The sequence below is a fragment of the Mobula birostris genome, chromosome 10 (assembly GCF_030028105.1).
Source record: "Mobula birostris isolate sMobBir1 chromosome 10, sMobBir1.hap1, whole genome shotgun sequence".
Taxonomy (NCBI): Eukaryota; Metazoa; Chordata; class Chondrichthyes; order Myliobatiformes; family Myliobatidae; genus Mobula; species Mobula birostris.
This window is the reverse complement of record NC_092379.1, coordinates 687,462-712,494: the sequence shown is the minus strand read 5'-3', so window position 1 is coordinate 712,494 and position 25,033 is coordinate 687,462. Positions and strand designations below refer to the sequence as shown.

The 25,033-nt window shown below is 45.5% G+C and overlaps 1 protein-coding gene across 2 annotated transcripts in view; it reads left to right on the top strand.

The window, feature by feature from the left end:
* The window catches only part of axl (AXL receptor tyrosine kinase), a 189,314-nt gene that overhangs the window by 1,205 nt on the left and 163,076 nt on the right, over nucleotides 1-25,033 (top strand). The window lies entirely within an intron of this gene.

Below are 25,033 nucleotides of genomic sequence, written 5' to 3'. Positions count from 1 at the left end.
CACTGGATAGGCAGCCAGTGGGTGCGGTATATCTGCAATGGTGAGACTGTCAGTGGGCAACAGCTTCACTGAAGAACCAGTGGCGAAGTACAGTTCCACTGGATAGGCAGCCAGAGGGTGCAGACTGGGAGTACACTGTGTACATGGCCACTGGAGATGCTGCTCCATCAACCTATTGACCCTGACTGTGTCAGGGTCTGAACCTGATAGGGCATTTAACCAATAGTGGTTAGGAGGGATATGGGGCAAAATTGGGCATTTTAGTTGTCACAAGCCAGTTGGGCTGAAGGGCCTGTTTCTGTGCTGTATTCCTGTACTTAACCAGTAAAAGAGAAAACTGGCCTGGTCACCTGTGGAGAGAACAACACTGGTACCATTGTAGAGGTGAGCCTGTTGTGGTTGGTGACAAGCACTCTCAATCTTCCTTTCTGACCTCAGCAGCTCTGATATTTTGCTATTACAACCCCCCCCATGTGGAAAAAAACATTGGACAACCTAGGATCAAAAAAAATCTTTTGTCAACAAGAAGGCATGGTAAAAAGTCACATCATGAACAGCCGCTCCCACGGCAGCGAGGAGCTAGATTAGTATCTGTTTACGGGAGGATTTGAATGTTCTGCTGGAAGTTCCAAGAAGCTGCAGAGCCTGCTGAGTCCCTGGGAATAGACGTGTGGAATGCGAGAGGTCACGATTAAATTCTGCATGGGAAATCTTTCCATTGCTGTTCATTCAGGATTGAGGGCAGGGGAGAACTCAGTTTCAAGTATTACAGTGGTAAAACTGGTAATACTGCTGCTTCACAGCCAGAGGTCTGGGTTCGATCCTGACCCCTGGTGCTGTCTATGTGGAGTTTGCACGTTTCCACTGTGACTGCATATATTTCCCCCAGGGGCTCCTGTTTCATCCCACATCCCAAAGACGTGTGTTTTAACAGGTTAATTGCTATAGATTGCTGGTAGTGTGTTAATAAGGAGTAGGTTCTGAGGGCAGTAGTTGGGAATGTGGGGCAATTGAAATGGGACGCACTCAGGCTTAAGTATGAAGGGCCAAGTCATGCTTGATGGGACGAGAGACCCATTTCCATGATACATGACTCTGTTCAGACCATCACGACTCTGTGCATTTATTTAAAGAATCCCCCAGATTGTCCGATGTTTTAATCTTGCCCGCAGCCCTTCAAACTCCAGCCTTTGAATCTTCTGCTTCCAGCACACACAGCAGTCGTACAGATTGCAAAAGTGCTGCTGAAAAATGATTAGCAACACCCACAAACTGCAGCAGGAACTCTGCAGGTCAGGCAGTGTCTATGGAAAGGTCAACATTTTGCACTAAGACCCTTTATCAGGATTTTTTCCAGTTTGGGAGGCAGATTTTGGAAAGGTGCAAAAATAACAGGGTTGTTGTCATGGGTGACTTTAACTTCCCTAATATTGATTGGCACCTGTTTAGTTCCAGGGGTTTAGATGGGTCAGAGTTTAAGTGTGTCCAGGATGGATTGCTGTCACAGTATGTGGACAGGCCGACCAGGGGAATGCCCTACTAGATCTAGTACTAGGTAATGAACCAGGTCAGGTCACAGATCTCTCAGTGGGTGAGCATCTGGGGGACAGTGACCACCGCTCTCTGGCCTTTAGCATTATCATGGAAAAGGATAGAATCAGAGAGGACAGGAACATTTTTAATTGGGGAAGGGCAAATTATGAGGCTATAAGGCTAGAACTTGTGGGTGTGAATTGGGATGATATTTTTGCAGGGAAATGTACTATGGTCATGTGATCGATGTTTAGGGATCTTTTGAAGGATGTTAGGGATAAATTTGTGCCGGTGAGGAAGATAAAGAATGGTACGGTGAAGGAACCATGGGTGACAAGTGAGATGGAAAATCTAGTCAGGTGGAAGAAGGCAGCATACATGAGGTTTAGGAAGCAAGGATCAGATGGGTCTATTGAGGAATATAGGGTAGCAAGAAAGGAGCTTAAGTAGGAGCTGAGAAGAGCAAGGAGGGGCATGAGAAGGCCTTGGTGAGTAGGATAAAGGAAAACCCCAAGGCATTCTTCAATTATGTGAAGAACAAAAGGATGACAGGAGTGAAGGTAGGACCGATTAGAGATAAAGGTGGGAAGATGTGCCTGGAGGCTGTGGAAGTGAGCGAGGTCCTCAATGAATACTTCTCCTCGGTATTCACCAATGAGAGGGAACTTGATGATGGTGAGGACAATATGAGTGAGGTTGATGTTCTGGAGCATGTTGATATTAAGGGAGAGGAGGTGTTGGAGTTGTTAAAATAGATTAGGACGGATAAGTCCCCGGGGCCTGACGGAATATTCCCCAGGCTGCTCCATGAGGCGAGGGAAGAGATTACTGAGCCTCTGGCTAGGATCTTTATGTCCTCGTTGTCCACGGGAATGGTACCGGAGGATTGGAGGGAGGTGAATGTTGTCCCCTTGTTCAAAAGAGGTAGTAGGGATAGTCCGGGTAATTATAGACCAGTGAGCCTTATGTCTGTGGTGGGAAAGCTGTTGGAAAAGATTCTTAGAGATAGGATCTATGGGCATTTAGAAAATAATGGTCTGATCAGGGACAGTCAGCATGGCTTTGTGAAGGGCAGATCGTGTCTAACAAGCCTGATAGAGTTCTTTGAGAAGGTGACCAGGCATATAGATGAGGGTAGTGCAGTGGATGTGATCTACATGGATTTTAGTAAGGCATTTGACAAGGTTCCACAAGGTAGGCTTATTCAGAAAGTCAGAAGGTATGGGATCCGGGGAAGTTTGGCCAGGTGGATTCAGAATTGGCTTACCTGTAGAAGGTGCACCAGTCATGGTGGAGGGAGTACATTTGGATTGGAGGGTTGTGACTAGTGGCGTCCCACAAGGATCGTTTCTGGGACACCTACTTTTTGTGACTTTTATTAATGACCTGGATGTGGGGGTTGGCAAGTTTGCAGATGACACAAAGGTTGGTGGTGTTGTAGATAGTGTAGAGGATTGTCAAAGATTGCAGAGAGACATTGATAGGATGCAGAAGTGTGCTGAGAAGTGGCAGATGGAGTTCAACCCGGAGAAGTGTGAGGTGGTACACTTTGGAAGGAAAAACTCCAAGGCAGAGTACAAAGTAAATGGCAGGATATTTGGTAGTGTGGAGGAACAGAGGGATCTGGGGGTACATGTCCACAGATCCCTGAAAGTTGCCTCACAGGTGGATAGGGTAGTTAAGAAAGCTTACGGGGTGTTAGCTTTCATAAGTCGAGGGATAGAGTTTAAGAGTCGCGATGTAATGATGCAGCTCTATAAAACTCTGGTTAGGCCACACTTGGAGTACTGTGTCCAGTTCTGGTCGCCTCACTATAGGAAGGATGTGGAAGGATTGGAAAGGGTACAGAGGAGATTTACCAGGATGCTGCCTGGTTTAGAGAGTATGCATTATGATCAGAGATTAAGGGAGCTAGGGCTTTACTCTTTGGAGAGAAGGAGGATGAGAGGAGACATGATAGAGGTGTACAAGATAATAAGAGGAATAGATAGAGTGGATAGCCAGCGCCTCTTCCCCAGGGCAAAACTGCTCAATACAAGAGGACATGGCTTTAAGGTAAGGGGTGGGAAGTTCAAGGGGGATATTAGAGGAAGGTTTTTTACTCAGAGAGTGGTTGGTGCGTGGAATGCATTGCCTGAGTCAGTGGTGGAGGCAGATACACTAGTGAAGTTTAAGAGACTACTAGACAGGTATATGGAGGAATTTAAGGTGGGGGCTTATATGGGAGGTAGGGTTTGAGGGTCGGCACAACATTGTGGGCCGAAGGGCCTGTACTGTGCTGAACTATTCTATGTTCTATGTAAATCCATACTTCCAAGTCTTCTCTTATTCATACACCTGTTGTCTCCCAAAACCCTTCTTAGCTTTAAATACAGCATGGAATGCTTCCTAAATGAACAGTCGGCACCTCAATGGCCTCAACATCAAATTGGAATACATTGAGAGATTTTGTGTCAGCAATTAGTAAATTAATAAATCTAAAGGAAAGATTTACAAAGGAAGATTGAATAGTTAGGACTTTATTCCTTAGAATATCAAAGATTGAAGGGAGATTTGATAGAGGTTTACTAAATTGAAAGGAGGATAGGTAGGGTAAATGCAAGCAATCTTTTTCCTTTGAGGTTGGGTGGGGCAGCAACCAGAGGTCATGGGTTAAGGATGAAAGGTGAAAAGTTTAAGGGGAACATGAAGGAAAACTTCTTCACTCAGAGGGTCGTGAGAGTGTGCAACAAATTTCAAGCACAAGTGGTGCTTGCAAGCTCGACTTCAATGTTTAAGCAAAGTTTGTATAGGTACGTGGATGGTAAGGATATGGAGGGCTATGGTCCTGGTACAGATCGATGACAGTAGGCAGTTTAAATGGTTTCAGCATGGACTAGATGGGCTGAAGGGCTTGTTTCTGTGCTGTACTTTTCTATCACTCTAAAAAATTAATAAACTAATCAATAAATTATTATTTTGTACATGCAATTAATTAATCATCTGGATTCTTTGCTGGAATTGGATGTCTGTATCCAATCAGCAATGTACCCAGTGGTTGCCCTTTGAACTGTTCAGTGCTGACAGTGATTGCAACACACTGCTCGGGATTACACTCAGTATGGAAGTTGCCCTTGTCTTGCTGTTGTCAACAGTTTTTGTACTTTGATGAGAACACATTGTAGCATTGAACCCTTCTGATCAGTGCCTGGAATTGTAGGGTTTCAGCCAGTCCTTCAGGGTGAAAGTAGCAAATGTGGGCCTTTCTGAAGATATATTTTGTACCTACTAAGTAAATTTATTATCAAAGTACACAGATGTCACCACATACTACTCTGAGATAGCTTTTCTTTCAAGACCTTCACAGTAGAACAAAGAAACACGATATAGACTCAATCAAAAACTGCACACAAAGACAGACAAAAAATGTGGAAATAAATGCTTCTGAGAACATGAGTTATAGAGTCCTTGAAAGTGAGCCAAAGGTTGTGGAACCAGTTCAGAGTTGAGGTGAGTGAAGTTATTCATGCTAGTTCAGGAACGTGAAGTTGTTCAATGGTTCAAGATCCTACAAAAAGTAGTGGATACGGCCCATTCCACCACGGGTCAAGCCCTTCCACCATTGAGCACACCTACATGAAATGCTGTCACAGGAAAGCAGCATCCATCATCAGGGACCCCCACCACCCAGGCCATGCTCTCTTCTCACTGTTGCCATTGGGAAGAAGTACAGGAGCCTCAGGACTCACACCACCAGGTTCAGAAACCGTTATCACTTCTCAATCATCAGGTTCTTGAACCAGAATGGATAACTTCACTCAACTTCACTTGCCCCATCACTGAAATGTTCCCACAATCAATGGATTCACTTTCAAAGACTCTTCATTTCATGTTTTCAAAACTTATTGCTTATTCATTTATGATTATTATTTCCTCTTTTTGTATTTGAGAAGTTTGTTGTCTTTTGCACTCTAGTTGAATTCCTTAGTTGGACGATCTTTCATCGATTCTGTTATGGTTATTCTGTAGATTTATTGAGCATGCCCATGAGAAAATGAATCTCAAGTTGTATATGGTGCATTGTATGCACTTTGATAATAAAATCTGCTTTGAACTTTGATGGTTGAGGGGTAATAGCTGTTCCTGAACCCGGTGGTGTGGGACTGAAGCTGCTGTACCTCCTGCCCAATGGCAGCAGCGTGAAGAGAGCACAGGCTAAATGGTGAGGGGCCCCAATGAAGGGTGTTGCTTTCCTGAGACACAGCTCCTTGTAACATGAAGTTTTGCAGCATAAATTCTGAAAGATTTTGTACTTTCAATTAATAAATTAATTTAAAAATAAGTAAATAGATCAACAAATTAATGTTTTGTACTTGTTTTCTCGTTAATGGCCAAAATATGGAATATGAATGACTTTGCAATTAATAAATTCATAAATTATTCATAAATTCATAAATAAACTAATAAATAAATTAATACTTGCAAAAGTGAGCCAATAAATAAAGTAATAGTTTGATACCTGCGTTAATAAATATATTTATAAATGTATTTATTTCTATGTTTTGATTGATGTTAATATCTACACACTATTAAAAAGTCATTTGCTCTTTGATATCAACACAAATTTGGAATATATTGAGAAAAATTATGGCAGCAATAATTTATAAATAAATTAATAATTTAACAGCAATAAAATTATCAATACATGAATAAATACTTTATTAATACACGAATAAATGTCAAAATTAATAGGGAATTATGTACTAGCAATTAATGAATGATCTTCTCTGGTTGGAGCATGACATTGGATTAAACGCACTGAGGGATCTGTGAGGAACAGACTGCTTCCCTCACGTGAGTGGTGTCAGGTGAGAGAGAGTGTCGGGGCACGGGAGAGCAGCGCAGTCACCAGACCTGAATAGCATCAAACTTTAACAAAAGTAAACATGTGAATCAGCTGGAAGGAGGCGTTAATGATGCAGATACCGGTGTAAGTTGCAAGCTTGTATTTTTTTCGCCACTGCTTTACAGCTGAGAGAGTTGCATTGAACTGTAACGAAGGAATGCAGCAACTGTTGTACAAAAAGAAACAAGAGCAGGACAAGGTGGCATGGTTACCACTGCTTCTTCACGGCTCCAGTGAACTTGACTACCGCTGCGCTCTGTGCTCGGTTGGCAGACTCAGGTTTAGTCTCACAGACATATGTCGTGAAATTTGTTTTGTGACAGCAGTACAGTGCAATAAATATGTTATAAATGCAACAATATACATATGTAAATTGCTATAAATGCTGGGACAGAGCCTCTGATATGCTAACAACAGGGAATTTAAAGCTACCGATCCCCTGATACGGACTGTATCAGAGACGTCCAGTTTACTTGTCCTGTCGTCAATATTCAACACCTCAGTGTTGCTGAATTTAAGTGAAAGGTTTTCAATCTCCCTCCTAATTTTGATTCAGTCACAAACTGTAGTAACATAAACAAATGTACATATAACATAGGAGCTGTACTGAACCTCAAATTCAGAAATAAAAACTGAGTAGATTAGTGGACAAAGCACACAGCCACTGTTGGTGAGATGTCGTTGCAAATCCAAGTTGACTGGGGTGTGACAGAAATCTTTCTGTACACCTTAAGCACCCTATCTGAAACCCCCTATACACCTCACCCACCCTGTCCGACACGACAACCCCTATAAACTTCACCCACCCTGTCCGACATCCCCAATACACCTCACCCACCCTGTCCGACACCCCCTATACACCTCACCCACCCTGTCCGACATCCCCTATACACCTCACCCACCCTGTCCGACATCCCCTATAAACCTCACCTACCCTGTCCGACATCCTCTATACACCTCACCCACCCTGTCCGACATCCCCTATAAACCTCACCCACCCTGTCCGACACCCCCTATACACCTCACCCACCCTGTCCGACACCCCCTATACACCTCACCCACCCTGTCTGACATCCCCTATAAACCTCACCCACCCTGTCCGACACCCCCTCATACACCTCACCCACCCTGTCCGACACCCCCTATACACCTCACCCACCCTGTCCGACATCCCCTATACACCTCACCCACCCTGTCCGACACCCTGTATACACCTCACCCATCCTGTCCGGCACCCCCTATACAACTCACCCACCCTGTCCGACACCCCCTATACACCTCACCCACCCTGTTCGACATCCCCTATAAACCTCACCCACCCTGTCCGACACCCCCTATACACCTCACCCACCCTGTCCAACACCCCCTATACACCTCACCCACCCTGTCCGACACCCTCTATACACCTCACCCACCCTGTCCGACATCCCCTATAAACCTCACCCACCCTGTCCGACACGCCCTATATACCTCACCCACCCTGTCCGACATGACAACCCCTATAAACTTCACCCACCCTGTCCGACATCCCCAATACACCTCACCCACCCCATCCAACACCCACTATACACCTCATCCACCCCGTCCAACACCCCCTATACACCTCACCCATCCTGTCCGACACCCCCTATACACCTCACCCACCCTGTCCGACACCCCCTATACACCTCACCCACCCCGTCCAACACCCGCTATACACCTCACCCACCCCGTCCAACTCCCCCTATACACCTCACCCACCAGATCTGACACCCTCTATGCACCTCACCCACCCTGTCCAACACCCCCCTATACACCTCACCCACCCTGTCCGACACCCCCTATACACCTCACCCACCCTGTCCAACACCCCCTATACACCTCACCCACCTCGTCCACCACCCGCTATACACCTCACCCACCCCGTCCAACTCCCCCTATACACCTCACCCACCAGATCTGACACCCCCTATACACCTCACCCACCCCGTCCAACACCCCCTATACACCTCACCCACCCTGTCCGACATCCCATATACACCTCACCCACCCTGTCTGACACCCCCTATACACCTCACCCACCCTCTCTGACACCCCCTATACACCTCACCCACCCTGTCCGACACCCCCTATAAACCTCACCCACCCCGTCCGACATCCCCTATACACCTCACCCACCCTGCCCGACACCCCCTATACACCTCACGCACCCTGTCCGACACCCCGTATAAACTTCACCCACCCTGTCCGACACCCCCTATAAACCTCACCCACCCTGTCCGACATCCCATATACACCTCACCCACCCTGTCTGACACCCCCTATAAACTTCACCCACCCTATCCGACACCCCCATACACCTCACCCACCCTGCCCGACACCGCCTATAAACCTCACGCACCCTGTTCTAAACCCCCTATACACCTCACCCACCCTGCCCGACACCGCCTATAAACCTCACGCACCCTGTTCTAAACCCCCTATACACCTCACCCACCCTGTCCGACACCCCCTATACACCTCACCCACCCCGTCCAACACCCCCTATACACCTCACCCACCCTGTCCGACACCCCCTATACACCTCACCCACCCCGTCCCACTCCCCCTATACACCTCACCCAAGCCGTCCCACACCCCCTATACACCTCACCCACCCTGTCCGACACCCTTGTACACCTCACCCACCCTGTCCGACACCCCCTACTAACCTCACCCACCCTGTCCGACACCCCCTATAAACTTCATCCACCCCGTCCGACACCCCCATACACCTCACCCACCCTGTCCAACACCCCCTATACACCTCACCCACCCTGTCCAACACCCCCTATAAACCTCACGCACCCTGTTCTAAACCCCCTATAAACCTCATGCACCCTGTTCTAAACCCCCTATACACCTCACCCACCCTGTCCGACACCCCCTCATACACCTCACCCACCCTGTCCGACACCCCCTATACACCTCACCCACCCCGTCCGACATCCCCTATACACCTCACCCACCCCGTCCAACACCCCCTATACACCTCACCCACCCTGTCCGACACCCCCTCATACCCCTCACTCATCCTGTCCAACATCCCCTATACACCTCACCCACCCTGTCTGACACCCCCTATACACCTCACCCACCCTGTCTGACACCCCCTCATACCCCTCACTCATCCTGTCCAACCTCCCCTATACCCCTCACCCATCCTGTCTGACACCCCCTATACACCTCACCCACCCTGTCCGACACCCCCTATACGCCTCACCCACCCTGTTCGACACCTCCTGCACCACCTGTTGAAGGGTCTGTGGATCCATGAAAGGCCTCATCCCTCACAGACCAGAGTGGAGGGAAGTTACTGAGACGGTGTTTGTCAGTGGCTCTGTCTAGGTGCGGTCGTGGTTGGGCCTGTTCCTATGGTGTTTTGCCCCACTGAAGGTGACCCTGGTCTCGATGCTGTGGTAAGAATAAGGTGGAGTCAAATCCTTTCACACTCCAGCTGGAGAAGATCTTTGTTTTCTGAGTAATTCCGGCCCCATTCATCATAGAAGGTCCGAGCAGAGGGATGTTCTAGAATGGATAAAGAATTGTCTTATCCTTTGTCCTTGATACAATTGGACCATTGTAAGCACTGGTCTCTACTCTGCCCTGTGTGAGGACTTTTTGCCACTCTCCTCGAGCCTGTACATGGATTGTCAGGTTATTGAACTGTTGAAGGCATCATGCCAAGTCCTGTCCTTTGCCCAGTAGTGATGGCTGAATGCCTAACAGTTGTGTTCAAGGCTTAGACTTGTAGTTCACTCAGCACAGTTCGAAGTGTCTGGGCACCACTTCACTTGCTGTTCACACTCTCTGTCAGTGTCATGGTGTGCCCTCACAGAGAAATGGCAGAATCCCCATGAAGAGGTTAAGACACAGGAATACCTGTAGAGCCCTGGAGTAACGACTGTCAGACAAATCATTCCATCGAACACAATGATTCTGCTAAAGATCTAAAGAGAGTCCTCTTTAAATAATCATTCATTGCCAGAAACAAAGGCCAATCACAACTAACTTGACTGATTAAACCGAAAGTACAAGAGTTTAACAACCCTGGTTAAGATAACGGATAGCAAACATAGGTGTTTTGAAAGCTAGAAGATCAACATTCTCTGGCAAGCCACAGAGGACTGTAGGACTCATGACAGTCAGGGGCTTCTTGCCCTAGCCATAGATGAAGCCATGGATCCAGCATTGGACCTGAGTGTGAACAAGTCTTCAGAATAAGCTGTCAGGAGCTGGCTCATTCTGAAAACATCTGTTCTGCATGGGGGGGCGGGGGGGATGAAAGATTGTCTTCCAGAGGGAGTTTGCATTTATGTGGAGCTTCTTACAGCCTCTGCAAGTCTTGTATCTCAATGAACAGTACAGACAATTCAACCCACAATGTCTGCACTGAGCATATCGTAATGCTGGATTAAACAACATCTCTTCTGTTTACACGTGATCCACGTCCCTCCATCCCCTATATATTCATGTGGCTGTCTAAAAGCCTCTTAAATGCTGGTATTGTAACAGCTTCCATCACTATCCCGGCAGCACATTCCATATGCAGCGTACCCACATTTTATATACAAGTATCTTGCCCTATACATCTCTTTTAAACATTCCCCCTCTCACCTTAAGTTCATTTCCTCCAGTCCTTGACATGTACTTTCTGGCTGCTGAAATACTGGAGGCTTGTCTTTGATGAAAAATAGAAAAGGGTCACACTCAACAATGTTCCACAGGGAAGACTAGAGATGGTCGATCTGCGGAAGGGTCTTGGATATGGAACATTTGCTCTGGGGAGAGGTGGGGTTGGTTCTGGGGCTGGAGGCTGATGTGAAGACAGACAAGGAGAGCAAAAGGGAGCAGATGGAGTCCCTGGGATTATGATGCAAAATACTCAAACCTCTTGTCGTTTTCTCCATCCTTCCCATTGCAGCTGACTCCATTTGCCTTTTGCTGGGTTCCTCCAGCAACTTGTTTTTATTTTTGCCCTGGATTCCAGTGTCAATAATCTTTAGTATCTCAATTTTTTTTCTCTCAGGGATCACGGATTCCAGTGTGGTAGAACATGGAAAAAGCCTTTCGGCTTGTACCTGTCTAAGAGCTATGTTTAATATAGCTATATAAGCTAGATTCTCTATAAAGCTGAGCATTTGATGGCTCTGGGCCTGTAGTCACTGGAGTTCAGAAGAATGACGGGGGAAATCTCTTTGAAACCTATCAAATGTTGAAAGGCCTCGAAGAGTGGGCATGGAGTGGATGTTTCCTGTGGTGGGGGAAATCTAGGAGCAAAGGGCCATCCATTTAGAACACAGATGGGGAGGAATTTCTTTAACCAGAGAGTGGTGAATCTGGAATTCATTGGCATAGATGGCTGTGGAGGTTGTCATTGGGTACATTTAAAGCAGAGGTTGACAGGTTCTTGATTAGTCAGGATGTCAAAGGTTACAGGGTGAAGACAGGAGAATGAGGTGAGAGGGATAATAAGTCAGCAGATTCCATGGGCTGAATGGCCTAATTTTGTTCCTTTGTCTTATGGTTTAGCTAATCCCATTTCGCAGCACTTGGCCCATTTCCCTCGAAACTCCTGTCATTTATATACCTGTGCACACATATCTAATGTAGCTACCTGAACCACTTTGTCTGGCAGCTGGCACCACGTATTTACCACGTGCTATGTAATAATGTTGCCCCTCACCTCCTCTTTCACCTCTAATGAGAAGGTGGGGGTGTGGGAGGACTAAAAGCTTCAACTGTACTCCTTGTACCTTTGTACTTCTCCCCATCCTCCCACCTTTTCATCTCTCCTTCTGCTGTCTTCCTTTCCAACCCCGATGAAGGGGTCTTGGTCCAAAATGTGAACTGTTTATTCCTCTCTATAGATGCTGCCTGAGCTGTTGAGTTCCTCCAGCATTTTGTGTGTGTAGCCTATTCCTCACTTTACCAATGAGAGCTGGGCAATGCTTTCAAAGCTTTTCTGTACCAGTAATTCTCTGTAGCTCTCGACTAAGTCTCAGGGGCAGCCTTTGCTATTTCCTGGCCGTGTCAGGCAGAGCAATAATTTCAAAACCTGGACCTCTCATTGTGATGCAGCAACAGTGGTGTGCATTTATATAGCACCATCGACACTGGCTCTTCACCGGAAAAGACTGAGTTAGATAACCTCAGTGTCCCGGTTGGACTGGAGGGGTAGGTTTTCTCAGAGATGGGAGGAGTGCATGCACAGGTTTAAACTCAGGGAATACTGGGCAGTGCGGCTCAGAGGGGCAAAAGGGCCAATTCTATGCAGCATCCCAATAAATATAAACAAAAATAAATATAAATAAATAAACAAACTAATGCAATAACAAAGGAGGGGGCGGGGTGTTGCACTTAGGGCCAGAGTAGGTGCAAAGCAAATTCAGAGGTTTGATTGATTGTAGAAGTAGAGAGGAATTTGTTATTCACTGTTCACAGTAAATTCATAGTTCCAAGTAAATACATGATCAAAGTACCATCTACTCCTTGAGATTCGATTTCTTACAGACGATCACAATAGGACAAAGAACTACAATAGAATCAATGAAAAACTACATACAGAGACTGACAAACGACCAATGTGTAAAAGACCAACTGTGCAAAAATAATAATAAATAAGTATTACTTTGAACATGAATTGTAGAGTCCTTGAAAGTTAGTTGATAGATTGTGGAATCAGTTCAGTACTGAGATGAGTGAAGTTATTCATGCTGGCATGAGAACGGGCAGACAAGTGGCAGATGGAATACAGTGTTGGGAAGTGTATGGTCATGCACTTCCATAGAAGAAATGAAAGAGTTGACTATTTTCTAAATGGAGAGAAAATTCCAAAATCTGAGGTGCAGGGAGACTTGGGACAAGGTTCATTTGCAGGTTGAGTCCGTGGTGAGGAAGGCAACTGCAGTGTTTGCATTCATTTCAAGAGGACTAGATTATAAAAGCAAGGATGTAATGTTGAGGCTTTATAAAGCACTGGTGAGGCCTCACTTGGAGTATCGTGAGCAGTTTTAGGCCCCTTAGAAAGGATGTGCTGACATTGGAGAGGGTTCAAAGGAGGTTCATGAAAATAATTCCAGGATTGAAAGGCTTGCTCCATGAAGAGTGTTTCATGGCTCTGGGTTTCTGCTCACTGGAATTCAGAAGAATGAGGGGTGACCTCATTAAAGACTATCGAATAGTGAAAGGCCTCGGTAGAGTGGATGTGTAGAGGATGTTTCCTATGGTGGGGGAGTCCAAGACCAGAGGACACAGCCTCAGAATAGAGGGGCATCCATTTTGAACAGAGATGAGAAGGAATTTCTTTAGCCAGAGAGTGGTGAATCTGTGGAATTCGTTGCCACTGGCCAAGTCATATATTTAAGGCTGAGACTGATAGATTCTTGATTAGTCAGGGCATGAAGGGATAGGGGGAGAAGGCAAGAGATTGTGGCTGAGAGGAAAAATAGATCAGTCATGATGAAATGGCAGAGCAGATGATGGGCCAAATAGACCTAATTCAGCTCCTGTGGTCTTGTAGTCTTATGGTTCAGAAAGCTGATAGCTGAAGGGTAATAACTGTTCCTGAACCTGGTGGTGTTGTGAGATTTGAGCACACAGATTAAATATATAAAATCAAAGTGTTAAATTTTTAACAACGTATTGGCATTGATGTCAGTTGTATTATATATCTGGGGGCTCTGTGTATTTATCAGTTTTCTACAGGAATCTCTCCTGCTCAGAATAGGCGGCTCGTTACTATTCCTAAAAACAAATCACTTATGCTAGAGGGCACAGTCTTCGAATGAGAGGTGAGAGATTTGAAAAGCTCCTGAGGGGTGGCTTCTTCACGCAGAGGCTGGAGCTCTGGTGGAATCAGCTGACAAAGGAAGTGGTTGAGGCAGGTACAATAACAATATTCAAAAGACGTATGGGTAAGCACAGGGACAGGAAAGGTTTAGCTAAATATGGGCAAATGGGATGAGCTTGGTGGATCACGGATAAGTTGGGCTCGGGGGCCTTTTTTGAGTTCTATTACTCTATGAACCTGGAGCGGGCACTGAACGGATTAAACTGCCTGTGTTGCTGAAGAAAGGGGATAGTTACACAGACATCTCTATTAAGCTTTAATATGTAGACAACAGGCGGTCTACTTCACCAATAGGACATCACCATCTGTACTGGGCAGTATGCCGCAGACCCAGTCCTCTAATTGGTACACACTCAGTTGCTGCTTTGTTAGGGGACGTCTCCAAATGAGAGACTGAAACTGACATGAAACACATCCTTTATTGGTTCATGGCCTGGCAGTGGGATAGATCTTAATTACTTTCTTGGTTCTGCAAGATAACCTCCTCTCTGACCCCTCTCCTAGTCTGCTTCTAGTTTCTCAGAATAATTCCTGTGGAACACTGCTCCCAGTATCCTTACCCTTCAGCTGCGTGAGTTGTGTGCATGCTGAACCTCCAGGAACAGGAATATCACCTCCAACTGGTGTTGCAAAGAGGAAATAAATCCTTGCATTGTGAATTTGTTTTCACTTTGGAGCACTTGTTGGGGGAATTAAATCAGTGTTAAGCTGATATGGGAGAATTAAATAAGTCAAAATCAAGGTCAAAATTCAGATTATTGTCCTTTACATAAATTATGGAACACCACAGCGCAGAAACAGGCCATTCAGCCCGTCTAATCCATGCTGAACTATTTATTCTGTCCAGTCCCATCAACCAAAACCTGGACCATAGCTTTCCATACCTCTCTTAACCACATACCTATCCAAACTTTTCTTAGATGTTGAAATTGACTCTACTTGTGCTGGCAGCTTGTTCCACACTCTCACCACCCTCTGAGTGAAGATGTTCCCCTTAAACATTTCATGCACGCACAGCTACAATGAAAAGTAACATCATAGGCACATAGTGTCAGAAAAGCAGCATTTTCAGGGAAAAAAATAAATTTAAACCAATTAAACATAGAGTATCTTTACAGGAAAGAACACAATTAGAATAAAGATAAGCAATGTCCATTTTAGTGCAAAGTGGGCATGGTGTTGGAAAACCCTGGTGATCTGGGTTGTATCAATCATTACAAGATCCAAATGACTGTTCTTGAATCTGGTGGTGTGGGACTTCAGGCTTCTGTGCCTCTTGCCTGATGGTAGCTGTGAGAAGATGTTTAATATTTAAGGGGAGTGGGGATGACTGGAGGAATTAGATCAGCCCATGATTGGTGGAGCAGACTCGATGGGCCGAATGGCATACTTCTGCTTCCACATCTTATGGTCTTATGGTCTTAAGATGGCATGTCCCAAACGGTGGGGATTTTTCATAATAGATATTTTCTTACTGAGTTGGTACCTCCTGTAGGTAGTACTGATGGAAGAGGTGGGTGTGCCTGTGATGTATTGGCCAAGGGCCACTACTCTCTGTAGCTTCTTACAGTCCTGCACATTCAGATTTCTGTACCAGACCATGATGGAGTCAAAGGTCCACCTTGTATGAGTTTGTTAGAGAGTTTGGTGACAAACCGAACCTCCTTAATCTTCCTAAGAAAGTAAAGACGCTGGCGTTGGGGTTGCTGCGCTGACAGGGTGTGAGATGGTAGAGTGGAAAGGACTCATGAGGAACATTTCAAATTAATTTATCACAGATACATGGAAACATGCAGTGAAATGTATCATTTGTGTTGGCAATCAACACACGTATGGATGTGCTGGAGGCAGCTTGCAAGTCTTGCTGCACATTTCGGCGCCAATATAATATGACCAACGTACTTGTCAGAACAACACAGAACACAATGAAACAGAACATACCAATTGGCTAAGCGACAACAGTGACTAACAGCCCAACCTTCCCTCCCTCCCATCCATCCATCCACACGCATACACAGTCCTCTAACCTCAGGACAGATCATCTTCAGCCTCTAGCCTCCAGCAGATTCGCTGGACCAGTAGACAGGTTTCCCCCGCCATCCGAAGGTAGAGCGTTCCTATGAAACGGTTCGTAAGCCAGAATGTCGTAAAGCAAAGAAGCAATTACCATTTATTTATGTGGGAAAAACCTGTGAGCGTTCACAGACCCAAAAATAACCTACCAAATCATGCCAAATAACACATAAAACCTAAAATAACAGTAACATATAGTAAAAGCAGGAATGATATGATGAATACACAGCCTATGTAAAGTAGAAATACTTTTCCACAATAAATGCCTGCACTGTTCTCCGTGGCGAAAATCTCACACAAGCGCTCTTGGCAAAAACATGGTGCAAGCGCTCTCCAGTAACCTTTAAGCTATGAAGCTGCCAAATCATACCAAATAACACATAAAAATACACAGCCGATATAAGGTAGAAATAATTAATGTACAGTGTAGTATCACCAGAATTAGGAAAGCACCGAGCACACTGATGATGGTGTGCTTGGCCGAGTCATCAGAGGTTGGGCTGGTGCAGTGGCCCCCACCCTCCGGGCCACGACCCAATACCGATCCGCGAAGCATGCAGGGGTACAGCGGTAGCCAGGACGCACCCAGCACATCTTTAAGATAAAAACTGAAATAAACAAGCTAATTAATTAGGTGCCGCCCGGCACATAAATGTTGGCCCAGATCAGAGGCGACACAATTGGCAATCGCCTCTGATCTGGGCTGACATTTATGTGCTGGGCGGCACCTAATTAATTAGCTTGTTTATTTTGGCTTTTATCTTAAAGATGTGTTGGGTGCCTCCCGGCTACCGCTGCATTCTCCGCGGATCGGTATCTGTCCGCGGTCTGGGGGTTGGGGTGGTGGGTCACTGGGGTGTCATCTCATTGTTTGTTTCCATGAGGGTAGGCAGGTCATCTCCTTCTATATCTGCCTGCCTCGATGTTGAAGGTCGAGGTTCGTCGTCTGCTGTGGCTGATGTGGAAGGCTTGCTTGACTGCTTAGCCTCGCGCATTTTTAGATCATACAGTTCTTTGTAAGCACTCAAACCATCCTGCAAATATAGAAACATAGAAACATAGAAAATAGGTGCAGGAGTAGGCCATTCAGCCCTTCGAGCCTGCACCACCATTCAGTGTGATCATGGCTGATCATCCAACTCAGAACCCTGTACCAGCCTTCCCTCCATATCCCCTGATCCCTTTAGCCACAAGGGCCATATCTAACACCCTCTTAAATATAGCCAATGAACTGGCCTCAACTGTTTCCTGTGGCAGAGAATTCCACAGATTCACCACTCTCTGTGTGAAGAAGTTTTTCCTAATCTCGGTCCTAAAAGGCTTCCCCTTTATCCTCAAACTGTGACCCCTCGTTCTGGACTTCCCCAATATCGGGAACAATCTTCCTGCATCTAGCCTGTCCAATCCCTTTAGGATTTTATACGTTTCAATCAGATCCCCCCTCAATCTTCTAAATTCCAACGAGTATAAGCCTAGTTCATCCAGTCTTTCATCATATGAAAGTCCTGCCATCCCAGGAATCAATCTGGTGAACCTTCTTTGTACTCCTCTATGGCAAGGATGTCTTTCCTCAGATTAGGGGACCAAAACTGCATACAATACTCCAGGTGTGGTCTCACCGAGGCCTTGTACAACTGCAGTAGTACCTCCCTGCTCCTGTACTCGAATCCTCTTGCTATGAATGCCAGCATACCATTCGCCTTTTTGACCGCCTGCTGTACCTGCATGGCCACTTTCAATGACTGGTGTATAATGACATCCAGGTCTCATTGCACCTCCCCTTTTCCTAATCGACCACCATTCAGATAATAATCTGTTCTCCTGTTTTTGCCACCAAAGTGGATAACTTCACATTTATCCACATTAAATTGCATCTGCCATGAATTTGCCCACTCACCTAACCTATCCAAGTCAACCTGCATCCTCTTAGCATCCTCCTCACAGCTAACACTGCCGCCCAGCTTGAGATGCTGCATTTAATTCCTTCATCCAAGTCATTAATATATATTGTAAACGACTGGGGTCCCAGCACTGAGCCTTGCAGTACCCCACTAGTCACTGCCTGCCATTCTGAAAAGGTCCCGTTTATTCCCACTCTTTGCTTTCTGTCTGCCAACCAATTCTCTATCCACATCAATACCTTACCCCCCAATACCATGTGCTTTAAGTTTGCACACTAATCTCCTGTGTGGGACCTTGTCAAAAGTCTTTTGAAAATCTAAATATACCACATCCACTGGTTCTCCCCTATCCACTCTACTAGTTACATCCTCAAAAAATTCTATGAGATTCGTCAGACATGATTTTCCTTTCACAAATCCATGCTGACTTTGTCCGATGATTTCACCGCTTTGCAAATGTGCTGTTATCACATCTTTGATAACTGACTCTAGCAGTTTCCCCACCGCCGAGGTTAGGCTAACCGGTCTATAATTCCCCAGTTTCTCTCTCTCTCTCCTTTTTTTAAAAAGTGCCCTAAACCGACGTACCCTTTCAAAATTAAAGTCGTACTTTATCATTGCAGCGAAAATCTCACGCAGTTGCTTCACGTTCAGTTCCTGGACGACTTCACTTTTGGTCCATTTGCTACTGCATTCAGTTTCAATTGATATCCTTTCCTCTTCTAATTGCATCAGCTCTTCATCTATCAGTTCTTGGTCATGGGATGCCAAAACCTCTTCAACATCATCTTCACCAACTTCCACAAGCCAAGCTCACTTTGTCCTTGCTTCGTTCACCACGATCGAAAGGCTTAATTATGTCTAGTTTTACGCTAAGTGTAACACCCTTACGAGCCTTTTCAGGCTTTTCCAATACCTTAGAACTCATCTTGCAAACGGCTGCTCACAGGCACGTGTTTAAGCAATGCCGGCGAGAATGCTGTTCCGAATCCGGGGGAGAGCGGCTGCTCGGGGCGCACGCTGCTTTTTTTTCGCGTGCTGCTTTTTTTCATAACAGTGAAAACACCTTCTGTTAGCGAAAGCAGGAAACTAATGTAGATCTTTCGTAACAGTGAGGTTTCGTAAAGCAAACGTTCGAAAAGCAGGGGACTTCTGTAGACCACACTGTCTAGATTTTGGCCCGAAATGTCAACTCTCCGTTTCCCTCTACAGATACTGTCTAATGTGCTGAGCTCTTTGAGCAGTAGCCTGTTTCTAGGCTGTGCAGGTACAGGATTGGAGAAAGTGTTTTAACAATTTGGATGGTGATAGGGGAGTGGAGATGGCTGACAAATTGTTTGAAATGCGATTCAGTGACTCATTTCCGGACGTATATGTCCAACTAACAGCTGGCAATGCTGTCTTCACTGCCTCCTCCATTCCTGAATGTGGTAAAGGAACTTTCTAAAGTGCCCAGACATCGCACTGACCATTATTACCGAGTTCCTCATTTCTGGCGTGTGCCAGGGTTCCACATCATGTCAAACAGCTGGTTTGTTCCTGTCTGTGGAAACTCTGACTTCAGATATCCAGACCAGTCCAACAGACAGCCGACACCTCCAATTGCTAATGAACCTCTTTATTTTGGACCTGTTCTTGGTTTCAAGTGAAGGAATTTGGAATTCAGTTCTTGAGATCAATTTTTTTTTGTTGTTTTCATTTTGCATCACTTCGGAAAGTTGAGGTCTGGATGATATATCCAGCAGCACTATAGCATTGCTTGGCTCTACACTCACACTGGTGGTTAAGTAGGAGCCTTGGATTAAATAAACTACGCATGCCTTTCGTCTTGGGACTTATTAAAGCTTTATGATCGCAATTCACAATAGACTGAGGCTCCAGAGTTGGATGTGTTCAAATCCCCAGTCTAAACTTGGGAATTTGAAGTAACCCTTTGTCCAAACGACCTAATGTTCACTCGAGCGAGCCCCTGAAAGGATTCAGAGTAAAGAACCAGTGATCACATGGAGCTTGGTCATGTTTACGTTCCACAGCTCCCTCTGGACTAAGTGCTTTTTTTAATATTCAGGGCCTGGGGGTTAAATAGTCTGGCACATTCACTGTTCTCTTTTTTTGTTTTCTACGTCGCATCCCGAGTTTAAAATTCCTGAAATCCTTCTGCTCCTCTCTTTACATTATTCAGAAAAACAGCCTTCTCCCTTGAATATCCGGTTCTTTGTATGTTCAGCTCCCTTAACTCCAACATTCCTTCCAAGGTCCTCCTTAAAGCTGTTTCTTTGAACAGGTGATGGATTACCTCTCCTATTCACTGGTTTTCCTGAAGTTCGAGTGAAGGATTTTGCAGATCACTATTCTGTTGGAACTAGTTAGTTCACTAGTTTGGATCCTACTTAAGGAAGGGGAGAGTTTGTCGTAGGCAGCTCTGAATAGTGATGGGAGGGGAATGGGAGGCAAAATCTTCCCTCTCCTGCTCTTTCTCAAACGTTGCCTGCAGTCAAGATGATGACGACTCCATCTAGCATCTATTTTTCCTTTCAATCCCATGAAACACCTGTGCTGTTTTATTTTAGGTCAATTGAATTTAGTCCACAGTAGTTAATAATTTCTGTCTCTGTCATGTTCATTTCTCCAAATCCTCTCTTCTTGTCATCAGAGCGTGGTATGACTCCCTCTCTAATTGTTCTCTGTCATTTTCTCTGTTCTGTGCACCTGTTCTCTCTCTCTCTCTCACACTCTCTCACATTCTCTCTCTCCCCTCCCTCTCTTGCCCTCTCTCCTCTCTCTCCTCCCTCCCCTCCTCCCCTCTCTCTCTCTCACTCTCTGTTGCTCTCATTTGACTCTAGTGAAGAACCCATTTCCTGTGGTCGGAAAGTCTTTGATGATCTGCCATCAATGTTTCATTGTGAGCTGCATGAGTTCAGAGAAAGTCAGAGGCTTGATGGACCTTGGAATGTGTTGCCAGAACTACGGAGAAGACCAGCTTTTAAAGAAAGATTCCAGGCTCATGGGAAAGACCGGGAATGTGGGAGTAATTTCAGAAAACGTTCTAGTTATTGAGGGAGTGCAGCGTAGGTTCACGAGGTTAATTCCCGGGATGGCGGGACTGTCATATGTTGAAAAATTGGAGCGACTGGGGTTGTATACACTGGAATTTAGAAGGATGAGAGGGGATCTGATTGAAACATATAAGATTATTAAGGGATTGGGCACGCTAGAGACAGGAAACATGTTCCCGATGTTGGGGGAATCCAGAACCAGAGGCCACAGTTTAAGAATAAGGGGTAGACAATTTAGAATGGAGTTGAGGAAAAACTTTTTCACACAGAGGGTTGTGGTTCTGTGGAATGCTCTGCCTCAGAAGGCAGTGGAGGCCAATTCTGTGGATTCTTTCAAAAAAGAGTTAGATAGAGCTCTTAAAGATAGCGGAGTGAAGGGATATGGGGAGAAGGCAGGAAAGGGGTACTGATTGTGGATGATCAGCCATGATCACAGTGAATGGTGGTGCTGGCTCAAAGGGCTGAATGGCCTACTCCTGCACCTATTGTCTATTGTCTATAAAACTCCAGCTCAGAGTTGGAAGAAGAATTTTTTTTCTTGGGTTGGAAGAGCTCTGGTCTTTTTTACTCTTCTTTAACATTTTAAAGGTGAAATAGTGTTGTCTAACTGGAAGGTTGTTGGAGCGTTTACTTGATTTGGGATTGAACTTGCATGCTCAGCGTTCATTGCACTTCCCTTCTGTCCGAACGGGTTCTTTGGCATTTCCTGCCTCATCACAGGGGTAGTATATCACTGACGTGGCACTACATCAGTGCCAGACTGCAGGATCAGACAGCTTGCTATACCAGCCAGCACTGTGAGCTCAGTGTTACAAGGGTAACCATCCTCAAAAAGCAGTTCTGTATCCAGTTCAGAGCAACACACACAAAACACTGGAGAAACTCAGCAGGTCAGGCAGCATCTATGGAGATTAATAAAAAATCGATGTTTTGGGCTGAGACCCCTCATCAGGGCTGGAAAAGCCAGAATAAGGTGGTGGAGGGGGGAGGGGATGGAGTGCAATTGAATCGGAGTTGACAGATGATAGGTGAAGCTAGGTGAGGGGGAAGGTAGGTAGGTGGGGGAGGGGGAATGAAGTAAGGAGCTGGGTGGTGATAGTTGGAAAAGGTAAAGGGCTGCGGAAGGAGGAATCTGATAGGAGAGGAGTGTGGATCACTGAGGGGGAGCAGTGAAAGAGGATCTCACTGAACTCCCATCAAAGAGACGATTTAAACTTCTTCAGGTAGGCATACCTTGAGGAGACTTTGCAGTGGGGCAGCAAATTATAACCCTAAGAGATTCAGTTTGACTATGTTTCCCTCTTGTGCTCCCTGCACATTTCCTTTTATTTTTGCACAGTGGTTCCACAAGCAACAATGCCTCTTATCCTTCCTTCCACTGATGCCATTTACACTTCCCACTGCCTCGAGAAAGCAGCTGGCCACCCATTCCAGTTTGACTTCCCATTCCCATTCCAATATGTTGCTCCATGGCCTCCTCTACTGCCATTATAAGGCCACACGCAGACAGGAGGATAAGCATCTCATAGTCTGCCTGGGTAGCCTCCAATCTGATGGTATGGACATTGATTTCTCTAACTTTGGTTATTTCTCACCTTTCCATCTTTGATCTTTTCCCATTCCCCATTTTGGCTCACTTTTACCAGTTCTCTTTTCTTCACCAGCCCACCACCTCTCTCTGGTTCCCTTCCTCCTTCCCTTTCTTCTATGATCCATATCAGATTCCTTCTTCTTCAGTCCTCATCTATCACCTGCCAGCTTGTACTCCTTCTTCTCCTCCTCACATCTCATTCTGGCTTCTTCCCATTCCTTTGCAGTCCTATTGAAGGCTCTTGGCCCAAAGCATTGACTGTTTATTCCCCTTCATAGATGCTGCCTGACCTGGTGAGTTCTCCTGTATTTTGTACATGTTAACCGAAGACCCTACCCACCCCGGTCATTGTCTCTTCTACCCTTTTCCATTGGGCAGAAGATATGAAAGTGTGAGTTCATGTACCAGGCTCAAGGACAGCTTTTATCCTGCTGGTGTTCATGTCTTGAATGGACCCCTTGTAAGATAAAGACGATCTCTTGATCTCTCAGTCTATCTTATGGTTGTCTTGCTGTTCTGCACTTTCTCACTATCTGCAATGAATATGTACTACCTTGTGTACTCATGTTTGGAATGATCTGTCTGGATGGCATATAAAACAAAGCCTTTTTCAGTACATGTGACAATGACAAACCATTTAGCAATCATACCTGACCCAGCGGCCTGGATGTGAGTTTGAAATGGCAGGCGTGATAACAATGAGGGATAATCCGCTCCATCTCCCATTTGATCAATAGCTGATCATAACTCAGTGCTATTTAGCTGCCTTGCATTATGGCTTTCCATCCCAATTTTGGGAAAATTTCTATTGACCACTCCTGACTCAAAAGTCCTCCAGCAGAGAGAGAAACCATGAAGGTCTTGTCTTGAAACATCTGTACCTACTGTAGGTCCCTGTGACGCTATTGCAAGTTTTTCATTGTACAATAAAACTCAACCTGACTTTGCCTCCCCAGATGCTGTCTGACCCACAGAGTTCCTCCATTATTGGCTTGTTTAATGCTCGATTAGGTGGATCTTGACTGTGAATCAAGAATCTTCCTCTCCCTCTTTTATCTGTTCAAAGAAAGATGGAATTAGTTTAGTTTTATTTGTCACATGTACACGTGAATATCAAAACGTATAGTGAAACATATCAATGACCAACACATCTTAAAGATGTGCTGAGGGGCAGCCCACAAGTATTGCCACACTTTCAGACCCTAGCCCTAGCCCCTGTGTGTTTTTTGGAATATGTGAGGAAACCGGAGCAACTGGAGGAAACCCATGTCGTCATGGCGAGAAGATGCAAACTCCGTACAGATACTGGCAGAATTGAACTGCAACCTTTGGATTGTTGGTGCTGTAAAGAATTACATTAATTGCTATGCCACTGTGCTGCCCAGTAAGAAAGTCTTGTTAGTTTAATAATCAGGCTTACTTTTAAAATTTGAACATAGGACGTAGAACATTACAGCATAGAACAGGTCCTTTGGCCTGCAATGTTGTGCCAGCCCTTTAACCTGCTCTAAGGTCAATCTAAACCTTCCCTCCTACATAGCCCACCTCCAGGTTCTCCCATGATTTTGTTTTTGCCATTTTTACAGCAATGCCTGGGATCTTAATATTTGGTTCTTGAAGTCCTGAATATCAATCAAGATTTGGGTCAGATTGAAATTCTGTGAAGGTATGCAGATGAGCTACATGTTTCCAAAGTGAGATTCGTAGATTCAGGCAGGCCAGATTTTAACCCCAACCTCTTCCGCTCTGTGTGCCTCAGTACCAGCATTGGCACTGATGGGTCCCAGTCTTAACCCCATGTCAAACCAAGAACTCAGAGCGATATAACATGGGAACAGGGCTTTGGCCCAACTTGGCCATGCCAACCATGGTGCCTACCAACCTAGTCCCATTTCCTATGTTTGCCTGAATCCCTCTAGTAATAGTAGGGTGATCACTTGAGTTGTGTTTGATGTTCTCCCAAGGAGTTATTCCCTTAACGGAGATTGACAGTGCATCACTTTGTATAACCTCTCACTGCTGCAGTCTTCCTCCACCTTCATTGCCATTGTGATGTATCATCATCTTCTGCCAGCTGAGACTGTTGAGGTCACTCTCTGTCTGGAACCTCCCCGTTGACCTTAT